The following is a 17,743-nucleotide window of genomic DNA, read 5'->3' as shown; positions in this document are numbered from 1 at the left end:
AAAAGTGTATGAATTATTAGTATACAGTTCAAAGAGTCATTACGAAGTGAAGACAGCATGTTCCTATTATTCAAGTCACAGAATGAAATTCCCCTGATGCCATTTTATGGTCCCTTTCAATCACTATCCCTTCCCTCGTTCACAAAGATAGTTAACTACCATCCTGACTTCTAAAACCATAGAGTAGTTTTTTTAAAAACAGCTTCATATTTGATTTCAGGTGCTCTCACCACACACTCACACACATGTAACTATGTGAGGAGATGGATTTGTTATGTACCTTAAATATATCCTTTTTATTAAAAAAGAATAAAAAATATGTTAAACCAAAAAAAATTAATGGAATCATATAGTTTGCACTTTTTCTTCGTCTGGCTTCTTTCATATCAAATTATATCATGAGAAAAAAACATCAAAATTATATTCATGAGATATATTCATTGTTACATCATCTAGTTGTAGCTTGTTCATCTTCATTGCTGTACAATTTTAAATTGCACATTGTACAAATATCCCATAATCTATATATCCGTTTTATAGTTGATGAACTCTTGGGTTGTTGCCAATGTTTGATATTATGAATAACGCTGCTATGAATAGTCTTGTTGTTTCTACATTTTTGTGCATATGTGATGCATTTCTAGTAGAATTGCTGGCTTCAAATGTATGCACTTATAATTTGTGACTACTACTCAAGAATTTCCAAAATAGTTGTAAAAGTTCCCACTTCCACTAGTAGAATATAAGAAGTTCAGGTGCATCACATCCTTCCAAACATGTGGTATTGGTGGTCCTTTAAATTTTAGCCTTCGTTAGTGTGTGGCGCTATCTTACAATGTTTAAATTTTTATATCCCAGATGACTGATGGAGTTGAATTCACTTATATATTTATGAACCTATTCATGTATTTATTGGCCACGATATCTTTTCTTATGGCATAGCCATTCAATTGTCCTTTGTTTCTCATTTTTCTGTTGGATTAATTATTCTTTTCTTAATATGTCAGAATTTTTATATATTCTCAGTGAGTCTTTTATCCATTAAATGTACTAATTATCTTCTCTGACTCTGATTTGCTTTTCTTCTTTTAATGGAGAATTTGGTTGAACAGAAGTTCTTAATTTTAACATAGTCAAATTTATCATCTATTTCTACCAAGTCCAACGCTATTTTGTCTCCATTACAATTTTTAAATACCCCAAATTAGTGAAGAAACTTTTTTTTATATTGTCTTGAAGGTTTCTTTTTTTACCTTTTCTATATAGAGCAACAATCCACCTGAAATTGATTTTTGTATAAGGCATGAGGTAACAACCAAGTTTTATTATTTTTCTTTCATGTGGATTTACAGTTAACATACCTCCTTTATTGTAAAGAACATCCATTCTCCACTGCACTACAGTGGTACCTCCATAATAAATGATGTGTCTCCATTTGTGTAGGACTGTTCAAGACTTCCTTGTGTTCCTTTCATTTGTGCATCTTCCCTTGTGGGACTTCCTCCATATTTTAATTCCTTTAGACGGTTTTGAGTCTTAATGTCTAATTGTATAAATTCTCTACCTCCCTTCTGCTGAGACTTTGTACTTCTACATAAATTTTAGAATTGATATTTTATTTCTAAAAATCTGGGATTTTGATTGGGATTATTTTGAATCTACACATCAATTAAAATATGCATATGTATTAAAATATTCCAATCCATGAATGTTTATATTACCCCATTTATTCAGAAATTCTTTAGCTTCTTTTATTAATGGTTTACAATTTTACTGTCAAAATTTTTTACATCCTTTACCATATTTATTGCTTTGTTTTTAATGATATATTTTAAATAGCATGTGTATTAAAATTTCTTTTTCTAAATGTTGCCTGCCAGTATTTAGAAACACAATTGACTTTTTAAAAAAATTGATTTTGAATTCAATGACCTTTTAAAATTCACTTATTAATGCTAATAATTCATTTAGAGCTTTTTGGGGGTTTAAAATAAATTTTATATTATCTGTGGATAGTAATAGTTTTCTTTCCAATTCTCTAATATTGTGTTTCTTTATTCTTGCCTTACTATACCAGTTAGGACTTCCAATATAATATGGAATAGAACTGGTGATAGTGGATATATTGTCATGTTCCTGATCTCAAAGAGAAAACTTTTTATAATTCACTACTAAGCATGATGCTTGCTGTTATGTTTAGTTTTGGAATTAATCCAATGTGGTCATTATGTTATTGTCTTCTTAATCATTAAATTTGATTAAATAATAATTTATTTAAGATGTTTTTTAAGTTTGTTTAAAAGTGCTAGTTATAATGGGTAACAGAGATGACAATATACAACTATGCCTTATTAAATCCTAATATAAATGATATTTTTAATATAAGGAAATTAGAATATTTTAATATCATTTATCTCCATCCCGACTAATATGCTTTTGTTGCCGTGCATTGTAATTCAATGAATAGTTTAGACACCACAATATACTACTATTATTGAGTACATAGTCAAGAATCATTTTGGTTTACCCACATATGTTATCTTCATTTTGCTTTTAATTACATCCTGCATTTTGGGGATTCATTTTTCTTATGCATAAAATTATTTTTAAGCATCTTTAAGTTGATGGTGATAAATTCAGTTTTTGCTTGTTTGAAAATAATTTCATTTTTTCTTCATTTTAAAAAGCTATTTTGACTAGCTATAGAATTATAGGTTGATGCTTTTTTGTTTGTTTTTGTCCCCCAGCCCCTATACATTGAAATATCAATCTGTTGTTTTCTAAGTTCTACTCCGTCTATTAAGAAATTGTTTTCATTATATTTTTGCTCCTTTGAAGATGTTGCCTTTTTTTTCTGATTCTCTTTATACTTTTTTTCTATGTCTTCAGTTTTTAGCAATTTAACTATGATATGCCTAGGTATTTTGACTTTATTTTTAAAAGTTAACTTGATTTAAAAAAATAAACATTTATTATTTAAAAACTTGTTTATGTAGTGTAAGGCTCATAGCAATTTTTGAATCCATTGGCTTTATATAAGTTTTGGAATATCCTCTGCTTATATCTCTTCAAATATTGCTTTTGCTTATACTCTTTCCCTCTGGTATTATAATTTCAAATGTGTCTCATTTTTTAACTATATCCCATGTATATTTTAAGCTCTTTTATTTTCCATTAACAATCATTTGAGATGAATTTTTTTTCAGATTGACTTTCCAATTTTCAAATTCTCTCAAGTTATCTATATTAGTCTGCAAAATCCACACATTGAGTTCTTATGTGCTTTCCAGTTTTAGAATTTCCTTTTAATTCTCTTGTCTATAGTTTCTCAAAATTCTTAATATTTTCTTTGAGTTTTTTGAATATATGACCCATAACTATATTTAAAGTGGGTGTACTAAAATCCCATTATAGGTCTTGTTTTGTTTTTATCAGTAATTATTCTCTTGGTTTTCAGTCAAGTCTTTATGCCATGTTTAATTTTTATGGCATGCCAAATATTGTACATGTAAAATGATAGACATATTTTGAAGTTCTTGATAAAATTATATTTTTCCAGAGGAGATTCACTTTTGCTTCTTGACAACAGCCAGGCTACAGACACATGTAATTCCAGATTGCACCAGTGCAATCAGGATTGAGGTAATTTGATCCTGGATTTTAATCTCTAAGAGTGCCCAGTGTATTTCTGGTTCACACTTATGCCTAGACTCTTGCCTTTCATGGTCACGTTTCAAAGTGTGGTGTGTTTTTCAGGTCCCTTCTCTTTGGCAGATGCTAAATCTCATTTTCTTTCCTACTCTGTGAGCCAGGGATTAGATGAAAACAGGGATTAGATTCTCAGGGCCTCAGCTGCCATTTTGATTTGGCAAATGCCTGAACCAAGGCTCGACAACAGGGTTTCCCTCCTCTCTTGCTTCATGGTCCTGTAAATTCTTGACACAATGAGAACATTTTGATGCTTATAGAGTAAAGTTAAAAAAAAAAAAGTGTGTTTTCCAGTTTGTCTGTTGAGATACTTTGTCTAAAACAGCGTTGTCTGCCATTGTCAAAAGTGGAGATCCTCCACTGTATTTCATTTGGTTTCTTTTTTGTTCTTTGTTTACATTTTATAAACTCCTCTTTTTTAATCACAACTCAATATTTTCTCTCTATTTGTAAAGATATCAATTACCTTTTTATTCATCTTGGAGTTTTCTTCTATTTCTTTCACTGTTTCTGTTTCTTTCTTTTTTTTTTCTTTTTTTTATTTTATTAAATTTATTGGGGTGACAATTGTTAGTAAATTTACATAGATTTCAGGTGTACAATTCTGTATTACATCGTCTATAAATCCCATTGTGTGTTCACCACCCAGAGTCAGTTCTCCTTCCATCACCATATATTTGATCCCCTTTACCCTCATCACCCACCCCCCACGGAACTCTCATACACTGTTGGTGGGAATGCAGACTGGTGCAGCCGCTATGGAAAGCAGTGTGGAGGTTCCTCAAGAAATTTCTGTTTCTTTCTAATTTTGAGTCCCTACATTTTAATTTTTCCTGTTGGTCATTGTCTTTCACAGTGGAGTTTTTTCTCAAAGTATATGATGATTTGTTGTGACCACTCATATTTAAGAGCTATATACTATATTTCTATTAAAAACTCTTTTTTGTGGGGTTAGGGCTTTGAAACTGGTCTGTTTTATTAAAGAGGTATCAGCTGCTTTGTTGGATGACTCCCTTGTGTCAGTGTATATATATTTATATATACTTTCCTCTAAGGCCAGATAAAAACCCTCAGTATGTACTGCTTACCATATATCTGATGGGTTGATCATGTTTATGGAGCCATGAAGTGCCAAAGGGTTTGAGGTTACATCACGCAACCATGTTGATTTCCATTTTTAGCTCCCTGTTTTTAGAAGAGTGATTCCATATCCACTCCCCGACTTCCAGTGTGCCTAGTAGTCCCAGATATTGAAATTTTTGGATTAAATTTCTCCAAAAAGAAAACCTGTATGTGGTGATGGAAGAGGAACTGAATCTGGGTGGTGAACACGCAATGTGATATATAATGTATTACAGAATTGTACACTTGAAACCTATGAATTTTACTAACAGTCGTCACCCCAATAAATTTTAATTAAAAAGTAAAAAATAAAAGTACTTAAAAATATTTAAAAAACAAAATACAAAAAAACAAAAATAGAGTCCCAAATAATTCATCAAAATATATTTCAATAGTGTTAAGGATTTAATGTGAAAAAAATGAAATAAAAATAATCCTAGAAAAAAAAAAGAAAGCCTATATTTAATTGATGCTTGAGGGTGGGGTTTCAGCATGGCTTCTTGATATGTGAAGAGGAGATCAGGGGGTCGAGTAGATCCTTATACAAATTTGCCACCAATCTTCTTATTTTCAGTTCTAGGCCTTACCTATCTACTGAGCTTTTGCTGTTTTTTTTTTTTTTTTTTTTAATTAATTTTATTGGGGTGACATTTGTTAGTAAATTTACATAGATTTCAGGTGTACAATTCTGTATTACATCGTCTATAAATCCCATTGTGTGTTCACCACCCAGAGTCAGTTCTCCTTCCATCACCATATATTTGATCCCCTTTACCCTCATCACCCACCCCCCACCCCCTTACCCTCTGGTAACCACTAAATTATTGTCTGTGTCTATGAGTTTTTGTTTCTCATTTGTTTGTCTTGTTCTTTTTGGTTTATATACCACATATCAGTGAAATCATAGGGTTCTCTGCTTTTTCTGTCTGACTTGTTTCACTTAGCATTATTCTCTCGAGATCCATCCATGTTGTCACAAATGTTCCTATATCATCTTTCCTTAACGCCGAATAGTATTCCATTGTGTATATGTACCACAACTTCTTTATCCATTCATCTATCGAAGGACATTTTGGTTGTTTCCATGTCTTGGCCACCGTAAACAAAGCTGCAATGAACATTGGCGTACACGTGTCTCTATAGAGAAATGCTTTTATATTTTTGGGGTAGATACCCAGGAGAGCGATTGCTGGGTCATATGGTAATTCTATTCGTAATTTCTTGAGGAACCTCCACACTGCCTTCCATAGCGGCTGCACCAGTCTGCATTCCCACCAACAGTGTATGAGAGTTCCTTTTTCTCCACAGCCTCTCCAACACTTGTTACTATTTGTTTTGTTGATGAAAGCCATTCTGACTGGGGTGAGGTGATATCTCATTGTGGTTTTTATTTGCATTTCTCTGATGATTAGCGATGTTGAGCATTTTTTCATATGTCTATTTGCCATTTGTATATCCTCTTTGGAGAAATGTCTCTTCAGGTCCTCTGTCCATTTTTCAATTGGGTTGTTTGTTTTTTTGTTGTTGAGTTTCATGAGTTCCTTGTATATTTTGGATATTAGCCCCTTATCAGAGGAACTGTTTGCGAAAATCTTCTCCCATTCAGTTGGTTGCCTCATTATTTTGTCAATAGTTTCTTTAGCTGTGCAGAAGCTTTTCAATTTCATATAATCCCATTTGTTTATTTTAGTTTTTACTTCCATTGCCTTTGGAGTCAAATTCATAAAATGCTCTTTGAACCCAAGATCCATAAGTTTAGTACCTATGTTTTCTTCAATGCAGTTTATTGTGTCAGGTCTTATGCTTAAGTCTTTGATCCATTTTGAATTAATTTTGGTACATGGTGACAGATAGCAGTCCAGTTTCATTCTTTTGCACGTAGCTATCCAATTCTGCCAGCACCATTTATTGAAGAGGCTGTCTTTCCTCCATCGTATGTTTTTAGCTTCTTTGTCAAAAATTATCTGTCCATATTTATATGGTTTTATTTCTGGGTTCTCAATTCTATTCCATTGGTCTATGTGTCTGAGCTTTTGCTGTTTATAACATGAAATAACTGCTTTTTTCAATGGGAGTATGGAAAAAGACAGAAATGAATTAATGTGTTTAGTACAGCAAATTTCCCTAGAATTCAACTGTGTATTTATCATTTTTGTGTTTACTATCTTGCCCAGTGCTTGCTATATGTTAGATAATTATTTTATTGGCTAAATTACTCTTGAAAAATCTTGAAAGTATTTTGTTTCAATTTTGAATATATTAAATAAGAATAATGTTAAGAATTAGAATCATATATTTGCATAAACATTTGTTGTCTATCACCCTACATAACTAATACTCTAAGGTTCATTTTAGGGACAGTTTAAGTTACAATCATTTCACTGGGTACAATATGAGTCTTCCTTATCATGAGCAAAAAAATCATTAAGAATGACAAATAAATGTTCTGGACTCTGTGAAAAAATTAATGTAGGCAAATCATGGAACATTAATGTAGATGACTATTTGGCAGTTTTAACGAATCAAAAACCCACTCTACCAGCCAGTCATGTGAATTCGAGTTGTCAGAGGGAATGTACATGGAGGAACTACAGCCAGGAATATAAAAAACTGGAACTCTAATAGTGAGCAGGAGAGCATCAATATTTCTTCACAGACCAAGAACAAAGTTCTTTGCGGTTCCATGTTTTAGTTTATCTACTACAAATTTTGTAACTGAGATTTATTGACATCACCTTTTTTATTTAGTTTTTCCTTAGTATATATTGAACAAAGATTTTAAAATATACTCAGTCCTGGATAAGAGTAAGGTTCTATTTAGATTGAAATCTTATCCTGCCCTGAAGCCATGTAGAGGTGAGACTGGGGTAAAGTATTAGCATGGGAACACTAGCTTACCAATACTCCCCAAGCTGGGCACTGGGGAGACATTGCATTGAGGTGGAAAGGACCTGGTTTCTGAAATCAGGCTGATTTGGGTTCAGACACTGATTGGGCCACTTACTAGTTCTATAAACATAACCACTTTAGTGTTAACATTGAAATGGAATAATAATATCAACTTCAGAACAAGAAATAATGTTCACAAAATCCAACTTAGCACATAGTCAATACTTAGTAAAATTTAGCAGCTCTGAGTTTTAACCTGGCCCCTACTTTTTACTTTAGCTTCTTCTCTTGCCAGTATGTTTACCCCTAACATACTCCCTTGACATACAGAATTCTAAAATTTCATCAATATTTCAAGTATTTTTGCACAAAAGGGTTGCTTTTCCCCTTCCCTGCACATAACCTTCCTTGGTTAAATCCTGCTACTCCTTGTGGTTTCAATTTAGATACAACTTTTTCTGAGAGCTTTCCCTAAACTTCCAGGTAAGATTCAGTGCCCCTTCTCTTTATGGTCTCATAGAACCCAATCAAACAATTATCACACTGCATTAAAACTGTTTATTTACTCATCTGTCTTTCTTCCTGCAATGGCAAGAGAGTAGAGTCTATGTTTGTTTTTTTTTGTGTTTTTTTTTTTTTTGTTGTTGTTGTTTTACTGTTAAATCCCCAGTGCCTGTTACTAAGAGGGGAGTTCCATAAAACTAATTCCATAAAAGTAAATGACTGAATGTATACTGGGGATTCATCCATAAACATGAAACAATTGATAAGTTGGATTTTTGATTCAATGGACAAAGCATTCCAGAGATGGAAGAATACATTGCACAAATACAGGTGTTCCCCAACTTACTGGGTTACATCCCAGTAAATCCATTGTAAGTTGAAAACATCATACATCAAAAATGCATTGGTATACCTAATCTACCAAATATCATAGCTTAGCCTAGCCTACCTAAAACATGCTTAGAAAATTTACATTAACCTATAATTGGGTAATTATCATCAGTTTTATCTAAAGAGTAATTGCCTTCCTCTTCTTCTCACCAGAAGCTGGAGACATTGATGGGCATTTTCTAGGTATAATGAGATGCTAAAACAGAAAACACAGTATCCAAAAAATGCTGGCAACACAGTACACTATAAAATAGCAATTGTTTACCCTCATGATCATGAACCTACTAGGAGCTAAAGCTCCCTGTTGCTATCCAGCATCACGAGAGAGTGTCATACTGCATATCTTTAGCCCAGGAAAATAGCAAAATTCGAAGTATGGTTTCTACTGAATGTGTATCACTTTCATATCATTGTAAAGTTGAAAAAGAGCAAGTTGAACTATAGTAAGTCAGGCAATGTTTATAGTTACAGAGGGTGCCAAAAACAGTATACACAATGTAAGAAAGGAAAAAACTATTAAAATTGTTATACTCAATATATACTGATAGCAAAAGATGAATACAAGTCTGATACAATACAATTGTATACAAATACAAATTGTATACAAATACAATTTGACTTCTGCAATTACAAGAGGTGCTCAAAGTGGTTACCATCAGTGTCCAGACAGTTCTGATTATGGCGAACTACTGCTTGAGCAAAATTGACCAAAGTATCCACTTGTATAAATTTTTTTGACATCTCCTGTTTACAAGGTCTGACAATTAAGTTTGCGAACTTGTTGCAACAATGTTGCTAACCTTTATTGATATCAGAGGGATTATTCATTATGAATTTGTACCAACAGGACAAATAGTTAACCAAGTTTACTATTTGGAAGTGCTGAAAGGCTGCATGAAATAGTTAAATCACCTGAACTTTTTGCCAACAATTCATGGCTCTCACATCACGACAATGCACCAGCTCACAGAGGGAGTTTTTAGCCAGAAAACAATTAACTGTATTGGAAAACCTCCCTTCTCTCCTGATCTGGCCCCCAGTGACTTCTTTCTTTACCATTAAAGGAAGGAAATGTTGAAAGGAAGACATTTTGATGACATTCGCGACATCCATGGTAATACAATGACAGCTCTGATGGACATTCCAGAAAGAGTTCCAAAATTGCTCTGAAGGGTAGACTAGGTGCATAGCTTCCCCATGGGAGTACTTCAAAGGTGACCGTAGTGATATTGAGCAATGAGGTATGTAGCACTTTTTCTAGGATGAGTTCATGAACTTAATTGTCAGACTTGTATGAGGGTTCATTGAATTACAATTATTATGGGTGTTACCTAAAAGATAATGTTAGGAATAAAAACTTGTAATGAATAGGAGCTTGGCCAAATTGTGAATGGAAAATTATCAGTCTGTGATAACTAATCTTACATGTTAAATTGGTAGGTCGCAGTATCCAATATTTGGTCAAACACTAATCTAGGTGTTTCTGTGAATGTATTCTTTCGGTGAAATTAACATTTAATCAGTAGACTTTCTTAAAGCAGATTACCTTCTATGTGTGGGTGGGCCCCAACCAATCAGTTGGAGATCTTAAGAGAAAAAGAGGTTTCCAAGGAAGAAAGAGTTCTGCCTGCAGTCTTTGAAATCAAGAACACAGCATCAACTCTTCACTAGATCTCCAGCCTGCCAGCCTGCCTTGCAAATTTTGGACTTAGCATCTCCCACTATTGTGTGAGCCCGTTCCCTAAAATAAATCTCTTTAAATATATACATATCCTTTTGGTTCTCTTTCTCCGGAGAACCTAACTAACATACAGCCACGGAAAGACAACAATGATGAAGTGATGTTTGGTTTGAGCTTTGAAAGATGAGAAGAAATTAATTCATAAAAGAGGAGGGAGTAGAAATAACATTTCAGCAGAAGGAAAAACATGTCCAAGAACCTATAGATAGGAAGATACACCGCATCTTCAAAGAATAAATGCAGAGAAACCTAGGGGAATGCCATGAAATGTACTAGGTAAGTCAAAGTCTGATCATGCCAAATTTGGTCATATTATTTGAAGAAAAGGCCATCTTTATTTGCATTTATATTTAATATGTATTAAATATATTTTATGTATTAATTTATATTAAATATATATTAAACTACATTATAAAATTAGATCTACATAGCATTAGTATTAGCCATAATTTAAATTGTCTGTATCCTTTTCTTCTCTACATTATTGGGATAGTAAAGAGTGAACAACAACCTACCTGCTTTTTACCCAACTCAGGCACATTCTAGGAAAAGTAATGGAAACAAATCGCACGCGGCTCAAATAGATGTTGGAAAATGTGAGAAAAGATCAAATATCTGCTACATTGATTCAAAACATCAGTAAAACATTAGCAGAGCTTGAGTGAGCCTGACAAAAGTTCACAAAATAATTCACTTGAGATAATGAGAAGGAAATTCAAGTGTGAGGCAGGCAGAATGAGATTCAGTTTATTTAATATTCCTTAGTTATTGTACTTAAAAAAAAAGTACAATTTGGCCTTATCCTAAAATGTCAGTGCACATTTTCGTAAATTTCACTGCACATCTATTCATTGTATAGTTTCTTTTAGACCTTTTAAAGCAGTTGTGCATGTTCTTAGGACTCTCAAATATTTCTGAAACCATACGCGTAGTAGTAGTAAAGAATTAGGAAAAGCAAAAGGGTAAAAGAAAAAGATAAAGCAAAAAATTTGAAATAGTTTCATTGTAGATACTTTTCCAATAATTCAAGTTTTTAAAAATCAGAATATATTTTAAAGCAAGGTATGTGTTAGCAAATGAACACATTATTTCCTTTCCTTTCTTAAGTCAGTGCTTTATAATTAAAATGTTGGTTGTGTTGGGAGAATGAATTCATTAGGATATAAGCTGAACGTAAGTTACTTTTTTTCTAAGACCATAGAGTGAATAACCTTATGGGAACTGCATGAATTTCTGCATATTGTGAAGAGACCTGAATAGGCTGAGGTGACAGCAGTGAGGACAGGGTGGTGATGGCCAGGCCCTGCCATTAATCCAGTGGCCAATGCCTAGAGAGCAGGGGTGGCTGATCACAGCTGGGGAGTAAATGAACTGTGTTTTCACAAATGTGGCATTAATTTTCAATTGTACAGAGGGCCATGAAGTTAATTTCATTAAAAGACAGAGATTTAAAGAACAAGAGGCACAGAAACTGAAAATAATTTGTTCAAGAGGAAAAATACAAAGGAGAGGAACTTCAAACTATTCCGTTCATCCCCCAAAGCTACACTTTCCAGGGTACTCATCTGGGTAACGTAAAATGAGGATAACACTTAGCTCAGATATCCCTCATTGCCAATGTTGCACTCTGGAAAAAAATCCAGGCTTATATATGATGTTATATATTCTAAGAAATTAAAAATAGTGCACGTGCTCCTGATATCAGGAAGATCTTTGGAAGTTTAGCTTTCCCTTGATAATCTTTCTCATGTTCCTCTTACCTGGGTCAACAACTAGTTTGGCTTTATGTTGAGGCTGAAGCTTTTGCTCCTTGAATTCTCATGTTTTCATGTTCTCAAATGACTGTGGGCATATCTTTTTTTGTTTATGTAGGCTAATCTTATGATAATCAATTGCCTTTTAATTTATTTATTTGTTTGTTTGTTTATTTATTTTTCTGTTTTTAGTTAGCCTGTTTTCCTCTGGGTGATTTCAGAAGAGGGTAGATTAGGTAAATAAGGAGATGCTGAGCATCCAGGATACTATTAATTGTCACACCTTTAACATCCTGTTTGGAGTCACCGGAACAAGAGAGAAAAAAAGATAACCACTGAATCTTTGGCTTTCAACCACTGGCCAACTTCTGCCGGAAAAAAAAAAAAGAAATACATATATATATATATATATATGTATATATATATATACACACACACACTCATATATATGTGTGTATATATATATACATACATACATACATATATGTGTGTATATATATATATATATATATATATATATATATATATATATATATATATATATATATATACATATATATAAATACTTAAAGGCTTGTTCTCACAGAGAGTATTACTATGGTGCTAAGGAGATGCTAACTTTATACAAGTCTCATCAGAAGGACTAAAAATAACCAGATCACTTATGGAAATGAAAGTTAGGTAACTTCTGGGCCAATGACCAGCAGTATTGTTCAAGGTACAAAGGATTGACTTTCTTGACGGGACTGTGTTGTTCTGGAGCCCCTTCTATTTAATATTGTTCGTTGATCTCTTTCTGTCACAGCCACTTCCAGGTTGTATTTCAGAATAATTTCATTTAGTAGAATGTATCCTTACAGGTACTGAGGACATGTGAAATCAGATCGCCAGGGACATGACTAAATTAAGTATTAGCACAACTTCCCTGAGTTAGAGACTTAAATCCTTAGGAAATAAAGAACCTCTTGTTTCTTCAACCCTGAGGCTACTTCTGGGTTGGAGTCTATTTCAGTCTATTTTGTACACCCCTACATCACCAATATCATCTTGACTGTGTAGTAACCACGTATCTAATTGCAATTAAAGACAAGATTCTTAGCTCTCAGCCTGATACTCCTTCTATTTTACACTCTTTCTCCTGCCCTCCAGGGGAGAACAAGGGAAAGAGAAACAATTTGAATAGAATTCTCCAACATGAATCATTACTGCTCTTTTTCACTTCCTTTTGTGCAGCACGCCCAACAGCTTGGGAAATTAGCAACGTGAGCTTTAGTGGTGGATTTTCTTGCCAGCACCGTTTGCCAGGCATCTACCTAAAAGTACTGAGCTCTTGTGTTCTTACTAAAATTCCCTTTCTTCATTGAGAAATGGATAAGCTGCAGCTACTGATGAATTGTATTATAGAACAAACAATTACTGAGAAGCAATTTGGTTTAAAAAATTATGCTATTGGTGTGGGGGTGGGAAAAACTTTGATTAAAGCTCATGGAGTAATAAATCAGCCACAATGTCCAAACAGAACAGGGCTGATTTTCGTTTTTCTTGGGCAGCCAGCCTTTCGTATACGATATAAGTTATTATACCCATGGAAGATTAGTAAATGACAATTTTAAAATTATAGTAGTTCTTCGCTGCATGAAGAGTTTTTAAAAATGTTTTTTTTAATTCAAATAACATTGCTTCCTGAAAATGACAAAAAAGAAAGGACTAGCTATCCCTTAATTTCAAGTAGTGTTATCTCAAGCAACAATAGTTCAATGATTTTGTTATTTTTAATGACCTGAGCCCGGGGTATATGATTGATAACAGTTGTTTCAGAGTCACGCTAGTAAAATCTTATCATGAAATGATCTCTTCATTTTTCATGATAGATTATGTTGAATAACATAATATTTAGGCAATATGCAATATTTACCAGCCTTTTCCAGGCATATCTAAAGTACAATAAACAGTAGGCTCCTCTAGCTGCGAAATGCAATATTTCCACAACAGAAATTTATTTTCCTTCTTTCTCATAGCCCCTACGCAATAGTAAGGGTAAATAATTCTAGAGATAATGATCTCATCATAAAATTATGTGGTTTGTTTTTGCATAAACCCAATCAATCTCTGGAAAGCAGATATGAAATAAACTTTGCTGTAGAAATATCATAATAACTATTAATTTGGCTACATACACACATTTGTATGTGCATATTTATTGTATATAAATGTGTACAGTTGAAAGTGATTTTGAAACCCTATTTATTTTATAGGCATATAGATCTGTAGTTTTTCTTAGTATTTAAATTATAAATATAGTTTTATCAATTAAAATAAAATAAAACCTTACTTGGAGGCTTTCTATGTGAAATCCAGAATTCACTTACTCTACAATATGGTTTGGAGGATTTGAACTGTGCTATGTTAACATAAATTAATATCAACTTAATTTTACATAAGTTTTGTGTTCTAGCAATCATTTTCAAAGAAAATACAGTATGTAAAATGAGATATTTTGGAGATTGACCTTCTGTGATAATTCCTTAACAAAGTGATTTTTGAGAACCTTTGTTAAATTGCAGTTTATTTACTATAAATAGGGTGAGTTGTTTTAGGGATTTTGTTTCTGGTATTAATATTCTGTAAATAAGCTTTATGGACACAGGCCTTTGTTTTATTTTGAAACACTCGTCACTTTGGGCACCTCACTAAATCTAGCAGCTGTGCCCTATTGATTAATTGGTGTAATAAACTTAGCTACAAATTCAATTTGGATCAGATACAGATTTATAATTACATATAATGTCACTTTGAAATACTTTATAAGTGGGGTATACAAATCTTCTCTGCAAAACATAATTGTAAAAAGCTAAAGAAAGGTCCATAAACAGTTGACAAAAATTAAAGACAATCGATACCATAAGGTCTCAAGCCCCAAGCCCCTCAATCAGTTATGGCTCCACTCCAGACTGATGTTGACTATTATTATAGAAGAGCATTAGTATTACTCTGAAACCATACTTTGCATCTGAGAACCTTTTGAAACTTGAACACTGTGAGCTTTTTGCATGATTTACATGGTAACCATTGACACAAGGTGGAGAGGGAGGGGGTCATCTACATGTGTGTATTGCAGCATACTTATTTTGATATACATGTGTTTATTTTTCATTTCTTTGTGCTAATTTCTTTTCAGAGAGGTCTCACCAAGCATGGAATGAGAAGAGGAATAATTAAAAAAACAAAACAAAACAAAAAAACAGCATGTAGACAGAGCAAATATGCATAAGCAAATTGAATTAATTAGGGGAAAAAAACCAGACTTTATCCCTTTCTCTAGGCTTTCATATGACTTTGAGAGTACATAATCTCTGTGAGAAGAGTTAGGAACATAAAGAACGGTATTTTAGTTTGAAGGTATAAAAAAGATTAAGTGTTTTGAATGTAATAATAATAAACTCAGGAAAATAATGAAATTCACTCTGATGTTAATATGCAAGCACCAGGGGGTCTCCAGGAAAAATATAACAATAAAATCTAGATTCCCATTAATTATGCCATTTGACAAACTGAACATTGAGTTGCTATGTCCAACAGCCCTTATGTAAGCTAGATCACAGACATACTCTGAGATGTTAAAATGCTGGAACTCTGTCTTCCCAGGAAGATTTTTGCCAATTAGTTTGGGACTAAAGACTCCTGCCAGGCATGAGGCTGCCCAGCAAGGTAGAGGATCAGAAACAGGAAGAAAAAAAAAAGAAATATTTTATAAGAGAGAAAGCTGAAAAATCAGCAACTCAGCCGGCAGCACGAAACTATGCTTGAAAGCAACTTTAGGGTTTGGAAGCTTTCATAGTCGATTGCATTATAATTTTAGAGGTCTGTTTGGGAAGATTTGCTATATTTATGGCCTTAGAGAATTGTGGAAAGATTATATCATGTACTTCTCCATTATGATAGCCTGCACATAATGAAGAATCTTATCAACTGTACGTATATTACAGAGGAATTGATGAGGCTATGATGGGTCAACTTTATTACTTCAAATAAAGGAAATATTCCTGGATATTTAGATATCTGTAAAAATTGATTTGATGGATATTTATTTTCTAAGTCCTTATTTGGAGATAAAGCATCACAATATGTAGAAAAAAGACCTCTATTTAAATATAAATATAATCTTCAACTAATTAAGCAGTTCTAACACATGGGACAAACTAGGGTATGAACTTTATCTTAATGAGCCTGTGTTAGCTAAATGACTTCTAAAGAAAAAAAGGAATGGATTTTACGTTCTTTTTTCATCCCCATATATGTCTAAACTCTTTAGCCATGATTTTATTTCAGGATATCAGAAGCTCATGCTTGTTGGGTAGAGGATAGCATCCTAACTATTCTTTGAAAACCTACAGGAGTTTGATTGCCTTTCTTGGGCCTTTTGTCAATTTCCAATTTGTGTGTGATGTCGTATAATTAAAAATTATGAAATGGCATGAAGAGTAACTGAATGGCAAAGCTACTAGAAGAATTTAGGAATCATGAATTCACTTTATAATCATAAATAAACTGACTATATTTACTGTACTTGACAGTCTTCACCGAAGTCTTACTAAATATCTATACTACTTCAGCTTGTGTGAGACCACATTGTGTTAGTTTTCCTATTAATTTTGGGGGGTAAGAAACAGGTAATCCTCACTATATTCCAAAAACATTCAGGATACTGCCAAAGACCCTGTAAATATGCAAATAGTAACTACTGGGTGATTAGCAAACTGCAGAGATGTTGCCAGTTACTGGGAAGGAGACCAACACCGATCAAGTAATAAATTACTTCTCGAAATGTTTCCTAATACATAGATAGACTTTATGAAACTAAAGTCCAGAACACTTAAGTATTTGGATGTGTATCAGTCAGGGTCCAAGCAGAGAAGCAATCAGAGGGAGCTATATATTAACAGATTCATTTCAAAGAATTCCCTTTCAGGATAGTGAGTGCTGGCTAGGCAAGCCCCAAATCCCCGGAGCAGGCTGGACACTCAGGCATGGGCTGGGCTGAAGCTGCTGTCCATAAATAGAATTTCTACTTTGTAAGGGAAGCCTCAGCTCTGCTCTTAAAGCATTTCAACTGAATGAATCAGGCCCAAACAAATCATTTGGGATAATCTCCCTTACTTAGAGTCAACTAATTATGGACTTTAATCACATTTGTAAAATACCTTCAGAGCAACATCTACATTGGTGTTTGGTTGAATAACTGTAACCTTACCAAGTTGACACATAAAACTTAACACACAGAGGACTTTCTGGTATAGAAAACGCATAACATAGGATTTAGTAAGATTTGGGCATTAGCTTAAACTCATCTGTTATTACCTGTGAGATCCTGAATAAATTACAAAACCTTTCTGTGCTTCTTAACTTCTAAAATTTGACATAGTCTTAATTAATTTTATCATTACCAAAATGGTGACAGAATCAGTGTGATACACTTCCTGACACATAGTTAGTACTTAATGAATGTTAGTTCCTCTTACTCTCAGAAATCACATCTTATGGTTAGTACAGTGATGTTTCTAAAATAACAGTGCTTTGTACAATTACAGACAAGTAAAAAATAATAACAAAAGCAATGACACAAAGGTGACAATGT

This window comes from Rhinolophus hipposideros (genome assembly GCF_964194185.1).
Source record: "Rhinolophus hipposideros genome assembly, chromosome: 18".
NCBI lineage: Eukaryota > Metazoa > Chordata > Mammalia > Chiroptera > Rhinolophidae > Rhinolophus > Rhinolophus hipposideros.
This window is presented reverse-complemented; position numbering follows the sequence as displayed.